This window comes from Schistocerca gregaria, chromosome 2 (assembly GCF_023897955.1).
Source record: "Schistocerca gregaria isolate iqSchGreg1 chromosome 2, iqSchGreg1.2, whole genome shotgun sequence".
In the NCBI taxonomy this organism is placed as follows: Eukaryota; Metazoa; Arthropoda; class Insecta; order Orthoptera; family Acrididae; genus Schistocerca; species Schistocerca gregaria.
Window position 1 is genome coordinate 482337523 of NC_064921.1, and position 24914 is coordinate 482362436.

At 41.6% G+C, this 24914-nt stretch overlaps 1 protein-coding gene across 1 annotated transcript in view; it reads left to right on the top strand.

Annotated features, from left to right (window-relative positions):
- Positions 1 to 14484: 14484 nt before the first annotated feature.
- Positions 14485 to 24914, top strand: part of LOC126327401 (uncharacterized) — a 31074-nt gene continuing 20644 nt past the window's right edge. Inside the window, exon 1 of the mRNA XM_049995884.1 lies at positions 14485 to 14679. The gene's annotated coding sequence lies outside the window, so the exon portion shown is untranslated. The remainder of the gene's footprint in view (positions 14680 to 24914) is intronic.

Consider the following 24914-nt stretch of genomic DNA (forward strand, 5'->3'; position numbering starts at 1 on the left):
GTGGGGCGCCGACCAATCTACTCTCCTACAGCTTTACCATGCGTTGATCCAGTCCTGTCTGGACTATGGGAGTCTGGCTTATGGCCCAGCATCCCCATCTGCGTTGCGGCTGCTCGACCCAATCCTCCACAGCGGGATTCGCCTTGCCACTGGTGCCTTCCGGACCAGCTCTGTGGACAGCATACTTGTGGAGGCAGGTGTCCCTCCACAGCGGTTATGACGCCAACAATTACTTGCTGCTTATTCTGCCCATGTGTTTAGCTCGCCCGGGCATCCAAATTATCGTGTCCTGTTCCCGCAGTCAGTCTTCCTCTGCCAGAACGTCGGCCCCGGTCGGGTTGTCCGATCGCCGTACGTGTCAAACAGCTTCTCTAAGGGCTTGGGTGTTTCCTTGTACCACCACCTTTCCGGGCCAATCTGCGTACACCCCATGGTGTGTGCCTCGCCCTTGCCTTCGGCTCGACTTGGCACAGGGCCCGAAGGACTCAGTCCCTCCTGTGGCCTTCCGACGCCGCTTTTATTCCATCCTGGCCACGTATCAGGGCTCTGGCGTTGTCTATACCGACGGTTCGATGGTTGCTGGTCGTGTCGGTTATGCACTAACTGTAGGGGACCATTCTGAACAACGTTCGTTGCCGTCTGGCTGCAGTGTTTGCACTGCTGAGCTGGTCGCTATCTTTCGTGCCCTAGAGTATATCCGCTCCTGCTCACGTGAGTCCTTCGTTATCTGTAGCGATTCCCTGAGTAGTTTACGAGCTCTCGACCAGTGTTTCCCTCGTTCTCGTCTGGTGATGGCTATCCAGGAGTCCCTGCATACTCTTGCCCGTTGCGGCAGATCAGTGGTCTTCGTTTGGACCCCGGGCCATGTTGGGATACTTGGAAATGAATCTATTGACCGCCTGGCGAAAGAGGCCACTAGTGCACCACCTCTGGAGATTGGCCTCCCGGCGACTGATTTGCGGGCGCTATTACGCCGCAAAGTTTTCGATTTATGGGACACTGATTGGCGCAACCTGCCCGTGCCAAACTAACTCCGCTGTATCAAGGAGACGACTGCTGTGTGGCGGTCATCCATGCGAGCCAACCGCAGGGAATCAGTCGTCCTTTGTCGGCTCCGCATTGGTCACACCCGACTCACGCACAGTTATTTACTGTGTCGTGAGGATCCCCCTCTTTGTCCTTGTGGGGCGTCCTTGACGGTGGTCCATATTCTGTTGGAGTGCGCCCTTTTAACTGTGCTCAGGAGAGACTTTTGCGCTGCCTGATACGCTCTCTGCGCTTTTATCTGATAAATCTTCCTTAGCGGACCTAGTTCTGCGTTTTATTGGGGCAGGGGGATTTTATCGCTTAATGTAAGTGTGTGTTTTTGTGTTGATTCTGGCCTATGGCCTACGATTTGTCTGATTTTTTTTTTCATGTGTTTCTCGGTGGCTGGTTTTTCCCTTTTTGTTTGTATGGTCGGCCAACCACCGTAATACTCTGTGTGATTTTAGTTCGTCTTGTCTGGTCTTTGTCTACGTTTCTCTTGTTCTGTGTCGTCTGTCTTATCGTCTGTTGATCGTTTTTATCCTCTGTGGGTGTTTTTAGTACTTGGAAAAAGGGACCGATGACCGTAGCAGTCTGGTCCCTTTAATCCCCACAAACCAACCAACCACTCACCTGTGCGTACTAAAATATGATACAGCAAAGACACGTGTTCGTAAACTGTTTCACTTGTTACAGATCATATCATCTTGTAAGGTGTCAGGCAAATCCAACACCTTCCATGAAAACCCTGACATGATAAGCAAATCCAGTAGTATGTCACATAGCTCAGAATAAATCGTGACATTAAATGAACCATAGTAATACGAGTAACGAGTGAGCAAATTGAATACCACAGACTAACACAAGAATGCCTAAATGCATGTCATACCTTCCCACCGTGAGACTGACGCAGTTCCGAGGGGAGAAACGAGAACAGAAGCTGAGAGCTGAACCGTGTTAAGCTGGAAGGCCCTACGATAAGGGACGGACTGGACACCCACGTCGCCAGCTAACCATTAGAACGACACCACCCTCAAGTTTTAGCGTGAGACATTTTCGCGTCTCTGTTACTTTGCAACCTTTAAAAACATTGCCCCACCACGAAAAGTATAATGTTTCTCTTAGGATGGACAGAATTTTTGTAGGCGGAACTTAAGGTTATCATTGAGACCCTGATTGGTCAGATGAAAACACAGTCAGATAGTTTTTTTTTAAAACCAACTTCGGTAAATTGTAGTAAGGAGAAGTTAGGAGAGAGTTAGTTCCGCGACCGCGAGCTGGATGGCTGCTGCGCCGGCCGCTGCCGCCCTGACGCTGCCTAAACAGCGACAAGGTAGTGAACTCACGCGATGCCGCATTTTCTGAGCGCATAAGGCGTCACTCAGAACTGCAGAAGTCTCACCTGTTACACCTCCTTTTTGCGTAATACTAGTGTCGATCGTTAATTAAAACTCATGCTGTTCACATTAGCCACTTGAAGTAAAGATCTGAAACGCGATGATTTTTCTGTTATATAGTTATTGAGACGCCACATCAGCCAGTGTAATTTACGACAAATTAGATAAGTAATTAAAGATAAGTGAGGGTCACTGTAGACCATTTTGATAGCTTGCTCTTTTGTGAAACTTATTTAAAACCTAAATTATAGATGTGATATGGCATAGGTCACCCTTCGATCCATTGTAGAACTTGGAAACCCATTCAGGGAACATTCGTTCACATTTGTTGAACACAGTTGGTTTTTACCATCCTGTATTAAAACACTTCCTTTTATCAATAGTGCAATTTATAAACAATGTTTTGTGAGTAGAATAAAATTTCCAATGGTAAACTTAACTGCTTTTCGACGTTATTTTACCAGCTAACTAAAAATAGGAAAGCCTAGAACCCCTTCCACTAAATTTAGTTAGTATTAAGATTCTTTTACAGGGAGTGCAGTGGAGCTGACGCTGAAATCATTAAATATTTGGTTTATCATCGCTAGGATCACTGAGCTCTTCTGAATTCTACATGTCAAGTGTGGTCTGGCGTCTCCTTACCAACAACAGATCCCAGGTTCAAACTAGTCAGTTCCCTAAAAAACACGCTCAGAGCGTCGTTGCGCGAAAGTGGTAGGGAGACACGATATAGAACAGACAGACACCACCATGAATGTTTAGAATCTTCATTATTTGTTCGTTGTCTACTGACTGCCACTTTGTATTGGTTTCTCGTGTGCTTCTGTCACCTAGAGGTTCCATAAACATTGGAATAAGCTTACTCTAACAAGAAGCTACCTCCCCGAATCCTTGTGAATTCAGTTCACCAACGTCAATTAAACGACACCATATGGAAAACGCACAGTCGTAAGCAACTAACTGGTTCCGCTGGACGATCAGGTTTTAGAGTGCAGAGAACAAAGCAATAGCCACCATAATCTACCACACTTTTACCACCTTGATATCGCTAATACATACAAGCTGAACCACTTGGACACCGAAACTGTGTACCATCACATTACTCCAGCTAGTGATTAAATTGACAACGCCTCTAATTCCGAAATGAAAGGTGAGACTCGTTGTACTGATTGACATTATGAACTTCCTGTTAATCTCTATGGTAGGAAGAGGTTATATAATCTGAAAAATCTTACTGCTACTCAAAAACATTATGAATAATTTTATCTGCTGCTAATAGTGATTGTAGAAAAGGAATATTATTAACAAGAAATTATGACACAAAATTATTTTAATCATGAATAAAACTCTGGAAAGAGAAGCCATTAGTAGAGTATTATATACACTCCTGGAAATGGAAAAAAGAACACATTGACACCGGTGTGTCAGACCCACCATACTTGCTCCGGACACTGCGAGAGGGCTGTACAAGCAATGATCACACGCACGGCACAGCGGACACTCCAGGAACCGCGGTGTTGGCCGTCGAATGGCGCTAGCTGCGCAGCATTTGTGCACCGCCGCCGTCAGTGTCAGCCAGTTTGCCGTGGCATACGGTGCTCCATCGCAGTCTTTAACACTGGTAGCATGCCGCGACAGCGTGGACGTGAACCGTATGTGCAGCTGACGGACTTTGAGCGGGGCGTATAGTGGGCATGCGGGAGGCCGGGTGGACGTACCGCCGAATTGCTCAACACGTGGGGGGTGAGGTCTCCACAGTACATCGATGTTGTCGCCAGTGGTCGGCGGAAGGTGCACATGCCCGTCGACCTGGGACCGGACTGCAGCGAGGCACGGATGCACGCCAAGACCGTAGGATCCTACGCAGTGCCGTAGGGGACCGCACCGCCACTTCCCAGCAAATTAGGGACACTGTTGCTCCTGGGGTATCGGCGAGGACCATTCGCAACCGTCTCCATGAAGCTGGGCTACGGTCCCGCACACCGTTAGGCCGTCTTCCGCTCACGCCCCAACATCGTGCAGCCCGCCTCCAGTGGTGTCGCGACAGGCGTGAATGGAGGGACGAATGGAGACGTGTCGTCTTCAGCGATGAGAGTCGCTTCTGCCTTGGTGCCAATAATGGTCGTATGCGTGTATGGCGCCGTGCAGGTGAGCGCCACAATCAGGACTGCATACGACCGAGGCACACAGGGCCAACACCCGGCATCATGGTGTGGGGAGCGATCTCCTACACTGGCCGTACACCTCTGGTGATCGTCGAGGGGACACTGAATAGTGCACGACACATCCAAACCGTCATCGAACCCATCGTTCTACCATTCCTAGACCGGCAAGAGAACTTGCTGTTCCAACAGGACAATGCACGTCCGCATGTATCCCATGCCACCCAACGTGCTCTAGAAGGTGTAAGTCAACTACCCTGGCCAGCAAGATCTCCGGATCTGTCCCCCATTGAGCATGTTTGGGACTGGATGAAGCGTCGTCTCACGCGGTCTGCGTCCAGCACGAACGCTGGTCCAACTGAGGCGCCAGGTGGAAATGGCATGGCAAGCCGTTCCACAGGACTACATCCAGCATCTCTACGATCGTCTCCATGGGAGAATAGCAGCCTGCATTGCTGCGAAAGGTGGATATACACTGTACTAGTACCGACATTGCGCATGCTCTGTTGCCTGTGTCTATGTGCCTGTGGTTCTGTCAGTGTGATCATGTGATGTATCTAACCTCAGGAATGTATCAATAAAGTTTCCCCTTCCTGGGACAATGAATTCACGGTGTTCTTATTTCAATTTCCAGGAGTGTATATCAGGCATAACAACCCGTTCTGATACAAACTGCCATTGGGCTATTAAAAACATATTGATACATGTAGCCTTTCTTACGACTCTCTTAACAAAACGTTACTTCAGAAAGATGAAGTAAAACTTATACCATATTGTATATCGTACAGACCTTGGAGATCAATACTTCACATTGTTTGTTCACAGTTTCCGTCTTGCATAGGATTTTAATGTCTTGATGGGAATGAGGTACTTCGATCTTATGACTGTCTGGATAAAAAGAACCAAGCGCGCTCTGAGGCTGGATATCCCATGTACTTCAAATAGTGCTCCATATAATAACTGCCATCTCCTATAGTGCTGAATGATGATGGGTTTTAAATAATACCTTTTCCCTATCGTGACATCATTGCACACATACAATGTTCTTGTAATTTGCATTGTTTTCGTAGTATAGTCTAGTCTGTTAAGTTGACTAGTACATTTTTCATCTTTTCGTCCAACTTAAGTTCCTCACAGCCAACTATTTCAATCTTATCTATCTCTCCATTCATTCCATTCCACTTTTATAAACGGCAGTACTGAAGTCGTATACTGGATAGTTAACCGACGAAGGGAGTTTACAATCTCTTCAAATTGCTGAAGCTAATTAAGCGGCAAGGTTTGTCGAGCTTTCAGTAATTTCTCAATGACCATTTCAACTCTTCAAAAGTATTTTTATCGAGTTAGCCTCAGGACGATATCTGAATATTTATGTGATGTGCCTTTGCTTTATGGTATTCCTCCAACTGTAGCTGACGAAGTTCGACGCATTGTCACACAGTAAGGCGCATGGCTAGCTCGTTTGTAGAATGTAGTTGTTCATCAGTGGATTCATAATTGTTGGACCACTGGCAGTCTTGAGTGGTTATAATGAAAAATCAAGTAGTCGGTATAGAAGTCAGAGAGAGCAGTTATGTGCTGTTAAAAATTTATGTGGAACGAATGCATGTAATAGGACCTTGCTACATGGATTATATGATTTTGATTTCTGGTGTTGTTACAGTATCTTCAGCATTAACTAGAGTTTTATACGCAGATTCGGAAAGTTGCCATTTCTTCGTAGTTTGTTACAACATTTAACAACGTAAAGACTGCCCCATGTGTTGTCAGTGTATCTGATAAGTTTTTCTTCGCAATAAGAAGGTCTACATACACACCAGTTCTGAGTGTTCTCATTCCATCGGTGGAACAATACGTCCTTCACTAACCTATAATACTGATGTGTGCTATTGTAATTTAACGGTTGCAAAACGTGCCATACTGGATGGCACCTCGAATTTAACTTCTGTGACCTAGCCACATCTTGGCATAGTAGAGGTAGTACCTCTAGTGCACGTCATTTTTCATTAATAGTACTGAAAAATCAGTGGATCTTTTGTCAAATGTGATTCTTAGACCGAGTCTCTCTGGAACGCATGATAGTCAGCGATAATATTTTCTTTTCCATCAGTGTGGATAACTCGGATACTGTATTCCTGAAGCATGAAAGTCTAATATGGCGTGCAGTAACATGCAAATTTGCCAGAAGTTTAATATTTTATGGTTGCAATAAACTGTACTGCAACTCCATACAGATAATAATGGAACTATTGGTTAAACTTCATTTTGCCTGTCTGTTCCAGAAACCGGTTATGAATTTTGTTTCAGTGAAAACAGTGTCAGTTACAAAACTGTTTCTTTTAACAGCTACGCGTTTCACCCTTGTAGGCATCATCAGTGTATACGGAGACAATAGAACAAAAAATTAATAATTGTCAATGTCAATGTAGTTCACCAACGGCCGTGTAACTTAAGGTGTTATTTTATTTTGAAGACTACCAGTTTCATTATTTCACTATGCCATCTTGAGGCCTTCACACAGCTCTCAGAATAAACGAAAATGCCGTATAGAGCCATAAATCTCTGGATGTCGTGAATTCAGTAGTTAAACTAGTGCTCCGTTCCATTACTAGATAGCAATTGCTCATTGACATTGACATTTACTTCACCAGCCGATATCCCCTGTCCATGATGGATCAACAGAGATTTAAAAAAATTATTTTCCAAATGACAAAAAGAATTAGACATTTTTAAGCATTGCACCTATGCGTACAATGGACAGAATATAAGCGTAAGGTCACGTAAAAACGCGGTGGGATAATTTTCATCCGTCAGTTGCTGCTGAAAGGCATTAAGTAAGAATAAGGAGCTTCTGGAGAGAACATCCGGTCATCAAATGTCTAACCAGATACGTAAACGACCTAAACGGGAAGTAAGCCGGCCGCGGTGGTCTAGCGGTTAAGGCGCTCAGTCCGGAACCGCGCGAGTGCTACGGTCGCAGGTTCGAATCCTGCCTCGGGCTTGGATGTGTGTGATGTCCTTAGGTTAGTTAGGTTTAAGTAGTTCTAAGTTCTAGGGGACTAATGACCACAGCAGTTAAGTCCCATAGTGCTCAGAGCCATTCGGGAAGTAAGAGTAGAAAAGCATAATTAACCGAGGTTAATGATGGATGGCGGGAGAAACAGGAATCTAAAATATCTAAAATAATAGACCAGTTAGGTACGTTACGTGCACTAAAGCAGGATCAACATGGTGTTCACAGCACAGAGCTACGTTGACAATATGTGGATGTAGGGCAGAAAACGATCAGCAGAGCTGGTCCGCCCAGCACAGTAACAGTACTATGTGCGTGCGAGTGGATAAGCCGCGCTAGTGGCACGGGTTTGAACTAGATGGTGCAAACGCTTGGACATAACTGATTGCACTAATTGTATTGCTTAACGTCAACAGTTTAAAAACTTTTGGTAATGTGTGTGATATTACTTAAAAAAGAGAGAAAAATCACACACCAGTTGTAGTCCCCTTCCTATTTGCAGCTATTGTCCACAACAAGCAAAGTCTTGTATGAGATATTTGATAGGAACGAAGATTACAATAAACTTTCTAGTTTACTTAGTTTTTCGTCCAGAGGTAGCTCCAGTTATTCTTATCGAGAAATCTGATTCTTGAAGCTGCCGATGTCACATTTTAGGTCCTCAAGGTTGGATTGATCTTAATAAATTTGAAGATCGTTGTTGCAGAATTTTTGTTGTTCCATTGATATACTTTGTCACATTTTAGTATATTATATAGTCTTTTGATTTTTTACATTAACAAGGCCGAAATTACATTGTTCGCACAAAATACAGAAATAGGTCCGATCACATCAGTGTCTTGCTTACTACTGTCCCACTCAGCGGAAATAACAATATTCCAGAGAGTTTACTTTTTTGTTATATCATTACTTCCGATTGTTACTTCATAAATGAATCTATAAATATAGTAACCAATACAGTGCTACGCAATAATAATAGAAATTGTAAGTGTGCCAATAGTTCGTAATTTCAAATGTTTCTAAAATAATAATTTTAACTGTGCATTCAGAACTAGTACTTATCGATTATAACGTCGAAAATAAAGTGATTCCTTTCCATAAATTTTAGCTTGAAGTATCGCATACTGTATTTATAATTATATAAAAGTTTTCCGAAAAGCAGATGAAATAATATTGACCTGTCCAACATTCGAAAAATAATACTGGTATCGACAACAGCTGTTGACGAAAACTGATGCTAGAGGGGGATGTCGCGTTACAAGTTACAAAACTTGAAGACTTAAAGGAAACTTCTTAACAGCAGTTGAACGTGGCGGTTGCGTATGAATACACAGAAAGTGTAATAACACGAGATGACTCACTACCACATCCTAGAATGCTCATAAATGCTAGGTAAATAGAAGTACACAGCATAACACCAGAGATAAGTGCTATCTGAAATGGGAAGGAAGAACAAGGTATAACAAAAGTTGTATAAGGAAATGGCTTTACATGATATTTTTTCGCATTTGCAATTACGGGCAACCGTCAGCTGTAGAATGGAGTGACTTCTATGAAACTTGTGCCAGAAGGGGCTAGATCCCAGATTTTCCCCTTATAGGGAGCTGTTGCCTTACCGGTAAGAATGTGCGAGTACAACTCACAGCCAAACTCACACCTTCCATATGTCGTCAGCTACGTGTTTGCAACCTGTGCTCGTGCATTCGTATATGTATTCCCGTACAGGGGCGACATTTTAATTGAAAGTTGTATCTCCATAGTCCACGGATAATACGTTATTGCAGGGCCCGTATTTTGTAAATAAGATGCAAAATTCCTCCGGACTTCCTTTAGTTGCAACAGTTATAAAGTATTCCGCATCTGCGAATGTGCACAACCGTTAGTTGCGCAATTGAATGACGAGAATGAAAATCTGTGCCGGATCGGGACTCGATTTCAGATTTCCCGCTTATCATGAGCGACTGCCTTACCTTTAAGTTATCTGAGCATGTCTCACGCCAGACCCAAACCTTTTATTTGTCGTTAACCATTTCACGTGAAATGTGTTCGCATCGTACTTCTGAAAAACACACGCAATGGAACATCGTAGGAAATACCTTTTTTTCATACCGTCGTAATAAAGGCAGAAGGTCTCTGTGCGATCACGGACCATGTTACTGAACAGAAAGGGCCTAGCGAAAAAACGTGAGGAAATAAAAAAAGGGTAGGATAGTGACACAAAATAAAGAAGTGTACGAGAGAAACGTTAAAGGAAATCACGTGATGAAACGTTATGTCCATCTTTGGAAAAAAAAACATAGGACTCTACTGATAGTTATCAAAAGAGCAGTACCAGACTGCCTTAAAATGTGTGGAAGGCAGGAAGACAAAAATAAACTGGCCGTAGAAATAAAAAGTAAGTCTATGGTAGTCTACCAGGTGCGACAATAAAGTAATAAGACTGATGTGAAAAAAATGTTGCTTGCCGTTTAAGTCAAGTTTAGTGTTGTCTCCTTCAAAGTAGTGTCATTCTGATTGGACACACTTTTCCCAGGGTTTCTGCCATTGATGATAACATTTCCGGAACTCGTCTTCTGTAATTTCCTCCAAGACCCTCGTCACAGTTATTTGGACATCTTGTTTTGTTTGAAAATGGTGTCTCTTGACCGCCGTTTTTTACTCTTGGCAATAGAAAAAAGGGGCATGGAGTCGTATCTGGTGATTAAGGCGCCTGTGTAGTACTGAAATTTGTTTTGAGATTAAAATTTGCTGTACAGACAGAGCAGTATGGAATGGCGCATTATCGTGATGCAGAATCCAATTATCATCAATATTGGCACGTACACAAAAAACTCTTTTACGAAGTCTTTCTAAAATATCTTTGTAGTAATATTGGTTAACTATTTGTCCAGGAGGCACCCACTCTTTATGAAGAATTCCCTTGGAATCAAAGAAGCACGCAAGCATGCATATCACTTTTTACTTTGACTTGCGAGCTTTTTTTGGTCTGTGTGATCCCTTTGAGCACCATTGCGAACTTTGGCGTTTTGTCTTTGGATTGTACTGAAGAAACCAACTTTCATCACCAGTGATAACACGGCTCAACAATTCTGCATTGATTTCCGTTTGCTCTAACAGTTCGGCTGCCACATTTTTCCATGTTTCTCGCTGTTGTGGTGTGAGATTTTTGGGGACCGTTTTTGCACAAATCTTTCTCATACCAAGATCTTCAGTTATTATTAGACGAACCGTTTCTCGACTGATGTTCAGTTCTTCTGCTATCATTTTCACAGATAATCTTCGGTCAGATCGTACGAGTTCACGCACCCTAGCCAAGTTATCATCTCTCCGTGAGGTTGATGGTCGTCCACTGCTGTCTTCATCTTCAATATTCGTTCTGCCTTCACCAAACGTTTTATGCCAACGAAAAACTTGACCTATTGACATAACCTCCTCTCCAAAAGCCATCTGAAGCTTATCATAAGTTGTCGCGTTTTCACCCAATTTAACGCAAAAATAAATGACATGCCATAGCGCAACATTATGCGGTTCCATTTCCGTGACGAGGGACACAAACATATGTTAATTTATTACAGCACAGATCACGACTGAGCAGTTGCATCGATGTGCTGCTTGGAATATAAGCAGCTTGTAGACCAAGGTCAAAGATATTGTGTCTACACAATGCTGTAGGGTTGCCACATCTTGCCAAGAAAATCAGTCTTATTTCTTTATTGTCGCACCTCTTGGAATGGGACGTACAAAGGCTGCCTGGGAAGTAATACTCCCGCATTTTTAATGTGAAAACTGAGTTAGAGTCCCGGGTTTCGAATTGTAGCATGTAAAATGGTGATGTATAAGTATGCCTTTGCGTGATAAACTACGTGCTGTCACGGAATTTCGATTTCGGCGAGTTCGTCCTAACGCTGAGCGCTCTTTCCGTCGGCATGACAACACAGGACCATACACGAGCGCTGCGACATCTGCAACAGTCCGATGCCTTTGATTTCAGTGTTATCATCATCTTCCATAGCGTCTCGTCTTGTCCATATCCGACTTTCATCTGTTTGCAATACTTAATGAACAGTGTCGAAGATTTTACTTTGATAGTGACGAAGCGGTACAAGCAGAGGCGTGATTGCGACTCCGTTAAAAAGTCAGTCTGCTGTGGTGGTATCAACGAAATGATCTCTCATTGGAAGAAATGTCTTCGTCGTCAGGGTGACTGTGTTGAGAAGCAAATATGTAGAAATGAGGAATAAAGATGTAGAGAGTTAATACTGTTTGTTTCACTTAAAATGCTTTTCCCTAAAAAACCTGGAGGCTTTATTTTTCAGCACGCCCTCATATTACAGGGAGGCCGTCAATGAAATCGAATATTCGAGGACTGTACGGACAGAAAATTTACTGGTACACTTTCTTAAATGATTGCAAAGTAGTGCTTGTAACAAAAATGAAAAACTGTTTCACTAATTACTCAGAGCTACACAAAAAAAGAATTCTATTTCCATGGACACATTCGTTAATGATGTTTATTCAGTCACCTCATTTACAATAGTTGTAGCCACGTTCGCCAAGAGAAGTCATCAGTTTAGTAGCTAACTAACTTGGGGCTAACGAATAATACATGTATAAATATCAGTCATTGCTGTATTGGTAGGATTGTAGGGTGCTACAGTTTCCTACCTCGAGCATAGTACATATTTTAATGAGGCTGAAGTTTATGGGAGCCGTAGTATATTGGACTCGCACACGTGTACGAGTATGGACGATGCAGAGTGGTGCGAATGCCCACAGGTTTGTACGACTGGTGGTTGGGTTAACAGGATTGTTGGAAACTTGTGTCAAGCACTCGAAGAAGACGCCGTATATCTCGCGATAATGTGCTTAGAAAACCCCAAGGCGAACTTTGTGAGCGGCCTTGCTGGACGGGTACACGGTCAGATCAGCGATGTTAAGCAGTGTCGGGTGCGGGTTAGTACTTAGGTGAAATGATAATTTTCTCTTTGCCTCTACGACAGAGGAGACAGAAGGGTTCTTGGCTTAAATTTCCTGATCATTTATCTTTGCAACAATGTTCCGGATTATATTCCCAACCTTTGCGCACTGTCGCATAAAGCGAGGGCATGCGGCAGTGTTGACGGTGATCCGCCTGTCCAATGGTGACGTTAAGCTTGGTGCTCACGGAGAGGAATAAGCTGTTTGTAGATACCGGGGTTCACTCTCACGTTTGTCTCAGCAAACATGAGAACACACACACACACACACACACACACACACACACAAACCACTACAACCACCTACATTCAACAGATACACTTAACGCACACAGCTCTGACGAAATAAAGATGCCTGTTGGCGTGAAAGATGGAATAAACCTTTCGAATTAGGGATGGCTGAAACTGTCCTTCGGTGTATCCCAGCCATTCATGCCATACGGCTTAGGCTATCTTCCGGGGCACAATTTTATCTAAGACATAAACATGCAGATGACTGAAAAACATTGGTAGTTTCGGATCACATAATGCAAATATTTTTCAGTCCTGTGCATATCTATTTCCCAGAGATCTAAAGATAAAATTAGACAAATAACAGTTCAGAGGTATACAAGCAATCATTCTTGCCACATGATATACGTAAACGGGACGGGAAGGCTGACATCTATTACTTTCTGCTACCTAGTCCGCATTAATTTGCAAAAAGTAGGTACTGGGGCAGATGCTTAAGACATTCCCCTATCAGACGTATAGGAAAATCACAACATAATTAAGCTCAAATAGGGTTGGGAGTACTGTTTTAGGAAATGCAGTTCACAAAATAATAGCCACTCTACGTCTCGATCGCTGTTACTTCTCATTCCTTACATTATTTGTGTGATATTCTATACTGTGATTAATTTCTCGTTTTCCTTATTTGTTGCTATTAAATCACTTTCATCCTATAAATGGACAGGTGCTCTGTAGGTGGTACGAAATTCCACTCTTCAGCCAAGAACTTAAAAAAAAGTAACAGAGACGAAAAGAAAAATAATTTTGTTGGCGTTTTCATTAAAACGTTAGGACTTATTGTATTAAAATCTCAGGAAGACAGAACGGAGAAAAAGCGACATTCTTCTAAGGAACAACACTTTACTCAAAAGCTGAAGGATCTGCACTGGGAGAAAAGGATCTGCGGGAAAGGGAATGTGTTCTAGTCACTTGAGGGGTGTGAGCAGCGAAATATAAGGGTCCATTAGGTAAAAAAATATGGAGATGAAAGTAGGCGCTGGGACTCTCAGTGGGAAGACAGAAGCTTAGGAGTTGTTTTGTGTGTGGGCAGAGCAGTAGTATCAAGAAGAAAACAATAGGGATTGATGGAGAGTGATAAGGAGAGAGGTGCCCTGATGTGGAGTTGGATAAGTGTGAACGAGGCAGGACAGATGTCATTGTCTCGAAGGAGTAGTGAGTTGAAGTTGTGTTGCGAAAGGATATGGTGTGTGTAGGTATAGGTACGGTGGGATATGTAAAGTCCTGGCAGCATACTGGGATCGAAGGGGAAACAATACAATAATTAGAATCTAGTTAGCGGTGCGGGAGTTCCATATCGGTGAGACAGTACAGGATCCACTAGGAGTGATGGCTAACGGATATGGAAAAAGAAGCAGAGTTTATTTTGGTCTGCTTTGGAGACTGAACTCCTCACAATCGTTGGGATTGGTATTCATATCAATTATGTTAAAATTTTTGAAAAAGGCACAGAAAAGGGGAGTAGAAGTCTGCAGATTTTCCGCCGAGCGAGAAGTATGCAGTAGAACAGTTGATAATGTTCCATCTGCATTCACAAACTATTGTCATTTCACAATTGAAGAGACCATGGAAGGTAAGAGGTCGTCAGAAAAACAATTATGGCATGAACTAAATACACAGGTACAGTTACTAAGATCACGTGTGGCATCCGCTTTGTCGTAGTCTGTACGACGGCCGATAGGTGGCAGGTAAATCAGATAACTGGGACGGATGTAAGTGGCGCATTCCACTGCGGGGGTTCCTCGAGTATACATCTACACTACGCCGACTCTTACTTTGGCCGTTGCCTCGGTCTGCTTTGAGACTCCGAACTGAAGGTGACAGTTTGCGAAATAATTTTAGATTTTGACTAGTAGCTTGCAGAAGCTAGGATCTGACAGATTAACAAAATGTTTCTCATATTTCCGAGGTCCATTCGCTTGTTTCGTGGAAGTGTCATGGTGATACTATGATAAACCCTGTTCCGTCAGTAGGACTTTCCATCTGATCTTTGCACGTACTCACTGTATCGTGAGACCGTTAGTTCTTTATGGTACTGAAGAGATGCAAAAATTAACTGAAAGCTGATTTGAATGTTACTAAGAGTTCCTCAGTGCCCAGAAATTTCAGCCGCATAACTGGTAAGATCCATCGACCTTTGTGTGCGAAGTGTTGACTTGCCTACGAAGTTGAAATCGCCATTCGATAACAGTAAAGCGCAACGCAAATATTAAAGTATAATATGCGAAATTTCGGAGATCGGAGAATTTCCATATACTTTCACCGTTAATTCCTAATTTAAATGGGAAGTAAACTTGAAATACAGAAATTTGTCATGGTTGGAAATTCGCGCGTAGAGTGGAACCTTACTTTATTAAGATAATACATTTTTTCGTTGCCCGCTCCTTCTGCCAATCTTCACCCAATATCGAAAATCTTGGTTGTGGTAGAGCAGCATGTGGTGTCGGTTAGGTTGGAAGAAAAAACGACTTTCATTATTGGCGAATACAATGAATGTGAATACGGATAAAATCTGTAACAGATCTGTAGCGCAACCCGGTATATTACGTTAGTGCCGTATTCAGCATAAAAGTATTTCATGTAGGCTGACTTTTTGGGATCGAGCTGTATTACGTTAATTTCTAACAGTTATTTTGGTTCATGTTGTGTGGCTATGTTAGATATGAACTACAAAAACGGTGAGGGCGGAGGGTGAGTGATGCTACGTAACTCTAACCAATACTATGTCCTAAACAAACTTAAATTCAAATTTAGTGCGTACCGAAAAACTACATGCTTGTTTGTGAAACGAGCTAAACGAAACATAAGATGAATTAGGACTAACGCAATTTTATATGTTAACAGATCTTAATACTGATCAGTGATGTAAATTGAGGTCGTACGTAGCTGCCGCTGATGTCGCGACGGAACATCTACTTCCGTACCTTTGAGCGTATATTGGGGAAAGTCTGCTGCGAGTGATAGTTGCCGTTTGCTAGGGTAAAATAGGCATAAATATATACAAAATAGTGCATTGACGTGTCGAAAACTTTAGACCTGAAGTTAAACGCAAAATGTTACATTCAGGCACAACTAACTTTCGTGTCTCTAGCTTTGAATTATTAAACGTGACATTCATTGCAAATAATCTTAATCTCAAAACAGCAGACCTGAGGGCTGATCTAAATTGAAGTGTCCTAACCCAGAAGGGCATGTTTGACGTCGAGGTATGTTTCAATAAATGGATAGTGATGGACGTAAAATACAGAACTGTTTAATATAGTTTTTCCTACAGGTACATATGGATCAATTAGTAATTAGCATTTGGTGCATTAGTAAACAGTGGTCAGTCTAATTACACAACTGAGGATAAGCACATTCTTTAGGACCACTATAATTTATATTAGCGCAGTAAGATGTCAGCAACACATACGTGTTCCGTTAGTTGGACTCGGCTTTAGAATGGACCAGCATGCTCTGACGTTACTTCAGTGTTAATGAATTTAATGTGATCTTCGTATACTTCGTCTAACAAGCCCTAAACAGTTCAGATTTTACTGCCCTTCACACTAGAGACCCTTAAAATGTTTCACTGGTCTGCTAATTCGCTGAAGTAGTGTAGATCAGACATGACTAATGAAATGTTCCAATTATGTCTTCATACAAACTGAAGGTACATAAAATGTTCAGCACGAAAATAAGGTTCCGCATTTGAAAGTGAAAATAGAAAAGAATATAAATTATTCTCTTTATTATTGTCACTGTTTAAGGAAAATAGCACGTTTTAAGTATCGACTGGTGGAGGAAAGTAGTAGACATAGTGGAAAAAGTTTTCAAATCGTATATGTTGCGTACATGGCCTGTGAGACAGTTTCGTTCGTACACTCCTTGAATGTCGTTCTCGTATTTGTAAGATACATTCATGGAGGTACTAGTTTTTATTTGCTAGATCTACGTACATCTATTGGAGTGTAGTGAAGGTCATAATGCGTATAAGGTTTGATAACTGACGTCATCGTGGGTACTTTCCTAACTGGAGGTTGTGGTGGAACTGATTTGTAGCGTTGCGCGAGTTCTAGGTTCGAATTTGAGTTCGAGAAGCGTACGTCTTACCGATTTTTTTCTTTCAGATGTAATGCGAGTGCCATAGTGTTTCCCTTCCCGGTGAAAACCATTCCTCATATCATGGCTTATTACTGTAAGTGCCCTATATACACGAAAGGCTTGGTGACAAGAACATTCCCCCTCAGTCTCTCCATTTACTGGAGAGACAGGAAACTCATGGAATTGTTTCCATATTTCTGTAAATATCACCCAGAAAACTTCCAAGGAAATGAAATTATTCTGAATTCTGTGAATATCTCTTCGCATTAGACGACTAAAAGCAAATTTTCACCAAATATTTAATGGTAACTTGTGTATCAGGGTTTGTTTCAGCTTAACTGACGTATACTACTTCAGCTTATTTGTCAATAGGAACAGTCATGAATAAAATCTTGTTGCTACTATGATTTCATCTAAATAAAAAGAAAAATTGTTAGTCTGACTGGCGTCACAAGTCATAAAAATATAATGCAGCAAATTACAAGCTTTAACAGACGAGTTGCAAACTAAATTTTTTTATAAAAGTTTGGAACAATTTATTTTTCTTCCGTAAAACGGTCGCACTGGTTGCGTTTCATGCACTTCCATCTCATCTAATGTAGTGCTCATACTGATAATTCGTGGTATGCCGAGCAGGTAGGACCACCCGAAAGAAATCCGCACCACCCAACCCTACAATTTGTGTGTAGCGCTGTCGTACACACCGGTCGACAAGTTAGGCTTTAGATTTTGACATATTTTTTTATGGGAAACGTTGTTAGAGGAATACAGCAATATACATGCAATAAATGACGGAAATTTTCATTTTTTAACAAATCCTTTGTTTCCTGTTGCAAATGGACTGTCAGTTTATGTATTTCTGGTTTTAATCCCGATACTTAATAAAATCGCTTCAATGTGTTGTTAATCTTACATTTATACTCTCTGCTTTGAAAAGCAAAGTGTGGTGTAGTTTTTAAAGCTCTAACGGCTGCTAAGTGATTTTTGTTGTATTAGATCTGCGCCACCATATGTAGCCTTCCTTTCTTAAACTCAAAGCCCTCTAAATTACTTCATTTGACTTTTACTTGAATAACTCAGTTCACAATAATTACCCAGAGTCACTTGACACTAAATTGTTCGTCTATTGTGACCCAGTTCTAACAAGAGTCGATGCAGTTATAACGGTAATGTCTGTGTAGTTTAACATACTTTTCCCGTTTAAGCTATTTGGCTAAATAGCGTATACACGAACATCTGTTTCATTTCTTTTCATTTACCATGATGAGCATCTTCAGTCAACAATGTTTCAGGTTCAGAAATCATTGTAGTTAATAATTGTGGGACACAATAGCACTCAATTAGAAGTAACATTTATTTCTGCCAGTGGCTAGAACCTATATTGAAGCGGAAAACCTCTGAGTTTTTCGTTAAGACTGGTTTGATGTTAAACAGCTCCGAAATGCATGATTCATCCGTTATTATATAATTATGGAAACCACTGGCTCCCAGCTGGTTAACAGAACTAGGGGAATTTCTTTCCTTGCTTTAGCCCTCAGCTTTCCCTTGCCATTTTAGCATTGTTACATCCAAAAGAAAAAAAATCTTTTTATGTAAAGACAAGCAGTATCTGGTTCAATATAAACGCAATTAACTTACGATAAATCACAACAGAGCGGTGCTATAATAACTGCGTACAGTCGGTCGAAATGTGTAGGCTTCCAGGAAACTGACCAGTCGGTCGGTCGATAACTTATTGCATGTCTAAGGGCCTTAAAATTCGCGAGTACACAGCCACGTTAATTCAAAGCTACAGATAGCCAATAAACATCTAAGCTGCACTAGTAGAAATTCAACACAAAATGACTGCATAGGCAATAGATTACTATAAACTGTCGATTGTACATTATACACTGTGTCCCAGGAGAAGCGTTCAACATTGAGGGATATAGCAGAAACGGTCATTCTAAGCAAAAAGGTCTCTAAATGGCATACGTTAAGAAATATGAGCCCTACTTATTTGGTGCTGTGAAACCACTTCTACCGAGTACGCCTAATGGACGTAGTCGCAACGCTGTTAGTAGCTAGCCAGAGCTGATGTTTTAATATAAAAACAATGTCAGACTGCTGTGCTGGTGAAACTGTTTGGTTCTTGCTAATTGATTAGTAGCCAATCCTTTCTATGTTAGACTTCTTGACAGTGGTTTCTTTTCTTGAATTCTTAGTATTTTGTACATGTCCAAACCTAGTAGTCCATTCATGACCTAGTAGTCAGTTTTTGTTTATGTAGTGTTTTCGTGATAATGAACTTCCCATTCGCAATTTGACAGTCATTTATTCGCCATGTTCACAACGTAATAAGCCTTTCAATATGGTATTCAATTAACTAATCCCCATAGTCACTTATATCGGTGCGGTACAAGAAGCTGACAAAATAGCTTTAACAGGGCCATTTTTTAACTTAATTTAGTAGCTGTTAATGGTCGTCATTCGCTTTACTATGTTTGGTCGGACAAATGTACACATTTCAGCAGCAAGTAGAGACAGTACTAGTTAGTACATTTGCTGTTACTAGACTAGCTGGACGGGATGTCACGTACACTTCCCTTCAACGGGCAGCAGGTTAGCAAGGCCCCACCAGCAGTATAAAGAACGCACATATGTATGCATGCATGCATGCATGTACGCATGTTCTCGTCATGTAGGCTCGTTGTTAAAGCAGTCCGTTGTGCATCCACTCTTTTGCTTGGCAATTTGTGCTGAGTTACTTGTGTGATCTATGGCGACAGAAGACGAAAGCTGTAAGGTAACCATGGGTAAGACAGTATCCAAATAGGTGCGAGAAACAGTACCTGCTACGTTTTGTTCGCAAATTTGAGGACGCCATAGATTTTAAATTTCTGCTAAGGAAACTGCAGTGATAAGGCTGGAAATATTTCGTTACTGGCAACCACTCATTTCAATTGAAGATGTTATTCGCATTTCAAAACAAAACTATTCAGTGATTATTCCTAAAACTGAGAAAAGCTTAGGTTACTAATCGTTTACGAAGGTTAATTATCTTTCAGTGAGTTACGTGTTCTTAAAGAGTTGCTTACAAAATGTAGAGGAAAATCTTCGCATTATACTAGTAAATGTCATGGACCGTAGAATCCACCAAAACGGAGTATATTTCAATACTGTAGTTTTTGCGTTGTCGATTTGTTTCTGGTAGTTAGCTGGAGTTCCTACCTGATATTTCCTATTCATGTATCAGGCTACACAACGGTGCTATTAAATCACCGTTGCATGAATATTCGTCCAATTTTCATAATCACTAAAGAATTTGTACGCTTCTCTCTTCCTACTTCAAAAATTCTCTAAATCTCTTTAGTAACATGATAGGCAACTTCACGTAACTGATACTTGACGCACAGGGCGTCAAATTTCCAGCTTTTATTCAAATCTTCAGAAGCAATAGTGCATATGACTTCCCATGTAGTACATAAATTTCATGGTGCTTCTTTTGGAATCACATTATTGCACGTAAATCGCCCTCGAGCGTAGCCTCAATGCATTCACTATGTGGGCCCCAGCTGCCTGTCTTCAGCTGAACCGATACCAAACCCGGGAAGGACTGCGCAGTCATCCACGCCCTCCAGTTTCAAGAAATTCCGCTTGCACGAATAAGTATGCGTGCTTAAGCTGTTGCGGTCGCAAAGTTGAACGGATGGGCATTCTGTGCCCTTAGATGGCAGATTAAGGAAATATGACTTAAATATTTTGGCTCAGACGGCTTTTCCAGGCTTCAATGGTGGTACTTACTTCGTTTTTACACTTCGGGAATCTGAAATGTTTCCAAACATTTGACTTTCATTAGGGTTTGAAACAAACAGCTCCATTTGTTCACGTAGTACGTTTTGAAAGACTGCTGCTTTATTCTCTTCGTTTTCGTACTCCTCTCTCCGCGTTCTTAGACAAACAAGGAGTTCCTAGAGACTTCTCGCCTTGAGTTCGCCAGTAATCCGATTCAGAGTAATGAATGTGGTGCATAGCAGGCTTACTGGACCACAGCTAAGATTCATCAGGTTTCACGAGCTCAGACTTCCATGTACAGATCAAATAATTCAGCTTATAGTTCCTTTAGTTCAACTATGTTTGGGTCCTTCTGCCAGTTCACTTGTTGCGCTTGGGAGAATGCTCGTTAAATTGGTCTTCTGCATTTGAGTCAACGTCAGATATAAACTGGAGCCACCATCCACATGGAATAAATCTTTGATATTTTCTTGGCGAGTTCGACAAATTATCTAGGTTTTCTGGCTTTGATTCTTTTTCAACTTACTCTGTTCTTCACTGAAAGCCTTAAATTTTGCTTTCATGAAGTTGAAAAGGCACTTGAAGGCTACAATTTCTACTCTGGCAACTCCAGAAACTGCGTAAAATACAGGGCAGTGTCGAGGGTGGGCTTTTCTCCTCTTCGTAAAGGTTGCACAGTTTCATCAGTAATTATCGCGATTGTGCCAGTTCTCTGCCGCTAACATATGGTGCTCCCTCTGTACAACTATACAGGGTGAGTCACCTAACGTTACCGCTGGATATATTTCGTAAACCACATCAAATACTGACAAATAGATTCCACAGAACGGACGTGAGTAGAGGGGCTAGTGTAATTGGTTAATACAAACCATACAAAAATGCACGGAAGTACGTTTTTAACACAAACCTAGGTTTTTTAAATGGAACCCCTTTAGTTTTGTTAGCACATCTGACCATATAAACAAATACTTAAACAGTGCCGTTTGTTGCATTGTAAAATGTTACATCCGGAGATATTGTAACCTAATGTTGACGCTTGAGTACCACTCGTCCGCTGTTCGATCGTGTGTATCGGAGAGAACCGAATTACGTAGGGATCCAAGGCGAACGGTGATAGACCTTAGGTACAGAAGAGACTGGAACAACACATTACGTCCAAAGACCTTTTTATTGGTCTTTCACTGACCCACATGTACATTACCATGAGGGGTGAGGTACACGTACACACGTGGTTTCCGTTTTCAATTACGGAGTGGAATAGAGTGTGTCCCGACATGTCAGGCCAATAGATGTTCAATGTGGTGGCCATCATTTGCTGCACACAATTGCAATCTCTGGCGTAATGAATGTCGTACAAGCCCCAGTGCATCTGGTGTAATGTCGCCGCAGGCTGCCACAACACGTTGTTTCATATCCTCTGGGGTTGTAGGCACATCATGGTACACATTCTCTTTTAACGTACCCAACAGAAAGATGTCCAGAGGTGTAAGATCAGGAGAACGGGCTGGCCAAAATATGCGTCCTCCACGTCGTATGAAACGCCCGTCCAACATCCTGTCAAGAGTCAGCTTAGTGTTCATTGCGGAATGTACAGATGCACCATGATGCTGATACCACATACGTCGACGCGTTTCCAGTGGGACATTTTCGAGTAACGTTGGCAGATCATTTTGTAGAAACGCGATGTATGTTGCAGTGCTCCCCGATACACACGATCGAACAGCGGAGGAGTGGTACTCAAGCGTCAACTTTAGGTTACAATATCTCCAGATGTAATTAATATTTTACAATGCAACAAATGGCACTGATTACGTATTTGTCTATATGTTCAGATGTGCTAACTAAACTAACGTGGTTCCATTAAAAAAACGTAGGTTTGTGTTAAAAAAACGTACTTCCGTGCACTTTTGTATGGTTTGTAGTAAACAATTACACTAGCCCCTCTCCTCACGTTTGGTCTGTGGAATCGGTTCGTCAGTATTTGATGTGGTTTATGAAATATATCCAGCGGTAACGTTAGGTGACTCACCCTGTATAGTTAAGAGTTCAGGATAGTTGTATCTCCAGTTGACACATTGTCAGTTACTCAGTACAATATTAGTATTTTGGTTATGAAAATATTAATTTGTAGACGGTAGACAACTGACGTAATAGTACAGATCTGTAACTCCATTGTTAAAATTTCAATGCTACCATAATTTCTGTAATCTTAAGAAGAGAGCAGCACCAACATTAGGGAGTTCTAATGTCTTAATCCCTTCATGTTTGCCTTGCGTCGTTTAACCCCTGTGTTTCTTGCTTTGCTGACAGGCCCTATGTTACTACCACTCCTCTGAAAGTAAAATTCTCCTCTTGACTGCCCTTTAGTATCTAATGGATTCGTCACAATGTTTGGTCTCCAAAAGGAGAAATTGAGACTGTACAGTCTTCCTCTGAGGCGTCTCGGTGCTCCAGCGATACGCTGTTAACTGTTTCCAGGATATACCCGATGATGTTCACCTTACAACATTTGCTGAGGCTCCTTCCATACACCCCTGATAATGCGTATCGTCCATCCAGCAGTAACATGTGTATCGTATTTAGTTCTATATAAACCTCTATAAATATTCAGTTCAAGGAAAATTTCCTCTTTTCGTCCGTACTCAACTGCAGTATAGCGCAGGAGGAAGCGAAGCATGTAGATTTGAAAACATTTGAACATATACCCAAAAATTGGCGTAATCCTCAATAGTAAAAGTAACTCAAATTTTACCTGACCACGGTCTTCACTCAGCAAATGCTACATGCGATATTAAATGGTGTTAAACATAGATAAACATTTAATAGGAGACTATGTATGAGGACATTGTGAAATGACAGTAGTACATAGTAGCGTGGCCGTGGTTACCTGTACCCGGTCAGCCGATGTCACGCTGCAGGCTACGACAGGAACACGAAACATTCGTATGTTCCAGCGCGAGTAGAACCGCCCCTCGTTAGCACTCTTATAAAATCATTGTCGCAGTGGTAGCAGGTTTCTCATCATGAAAAAACTTTTAAACTAACCCACACATCGTTACACGTTTATCCTGAGCTGAAGAAAAGGTACCTTAGAAAATTAACAAACTTTTGTATTCAAAAGTTCTGTAACGCGATCTTTATCCAATCAATAAATTTGCCTGTAACTCGGTATAGTAGCTCGAACATTGGACAAAAACTCAAGATTCTTCAAGCGAACACTTCCTAGAGAAGACGCCAAAAACTTAAACAGGTCCTACTCCAGTCATAAAAAAGGAATTATTGACAACGAAATTGTCGTAGTCCGATGCAGAATTAAACGAGAAAAGTGTGCGTGTAACTCAATTCGTAATATGATTATTGGCTCGTTTGTAATAAAAGCAAAAATTCGATTTTACATAATAAAAAATTCGACAAAGATTCTACCTCTTTTCTGCTCCCTGTTTTCTTTTTCACGTTCAGTCCAATTTAGTTCTGTGGTTCCCTCTCATTATAGACGCAGCATTTGGACTGCCACTGGTAGTTAAAATTCTTTCTTGTTCTTATTTAATATCTCCCTTCAAACGAAAACATTTAATGAAACAACCTGTTATTTCCTTACTGTGTGATATTTTTCAGAACATGACGCCGTGCGAAGAGCAACATCACTTCTTGTACATATTGTCACATGTTGCCGTGAAATAGTACACGCCACACAGCGCCTCTGCAGAATCCTAGCTAGTGTCCTTCATTTTTCAGTCAAAATGCAATTTTTTGGTGTCTATGGGATGTTCTACATGTCTCGGCGTGAAATTCATCCAGTAACTGCTAAATTAGTTCATAGTGGAATTTCGCCAGTAGTGTGTTTTGTTTATTTATTTCGAAAACTGTTTTTTTTTTTTCATTCAGAACGTAGTCACTCAGGTAGAAGAATACCTTCTTGTACCAATTTGTATTTCTGGTGCGCTGTACAGAACTTAATGTTTCCTATCAACTCAGTCCATTCACTTACTATAGATCACTACGCAAGTGGGTTTCAATTGATTTTGACACTTTATGTTCGTTCATGTCGGTTCCAACGAAATCGAGATCATTTAGGGTTGCAAGCGGCCATACTGCTTTGGCACTCTAGGAACCAACAACGATCCAGAGGACTTCAATTGCATTTCCCCTTCTGTCAGGCGACTGTGGTGAATGTGTAAATCTGTTTTCGTGGCCG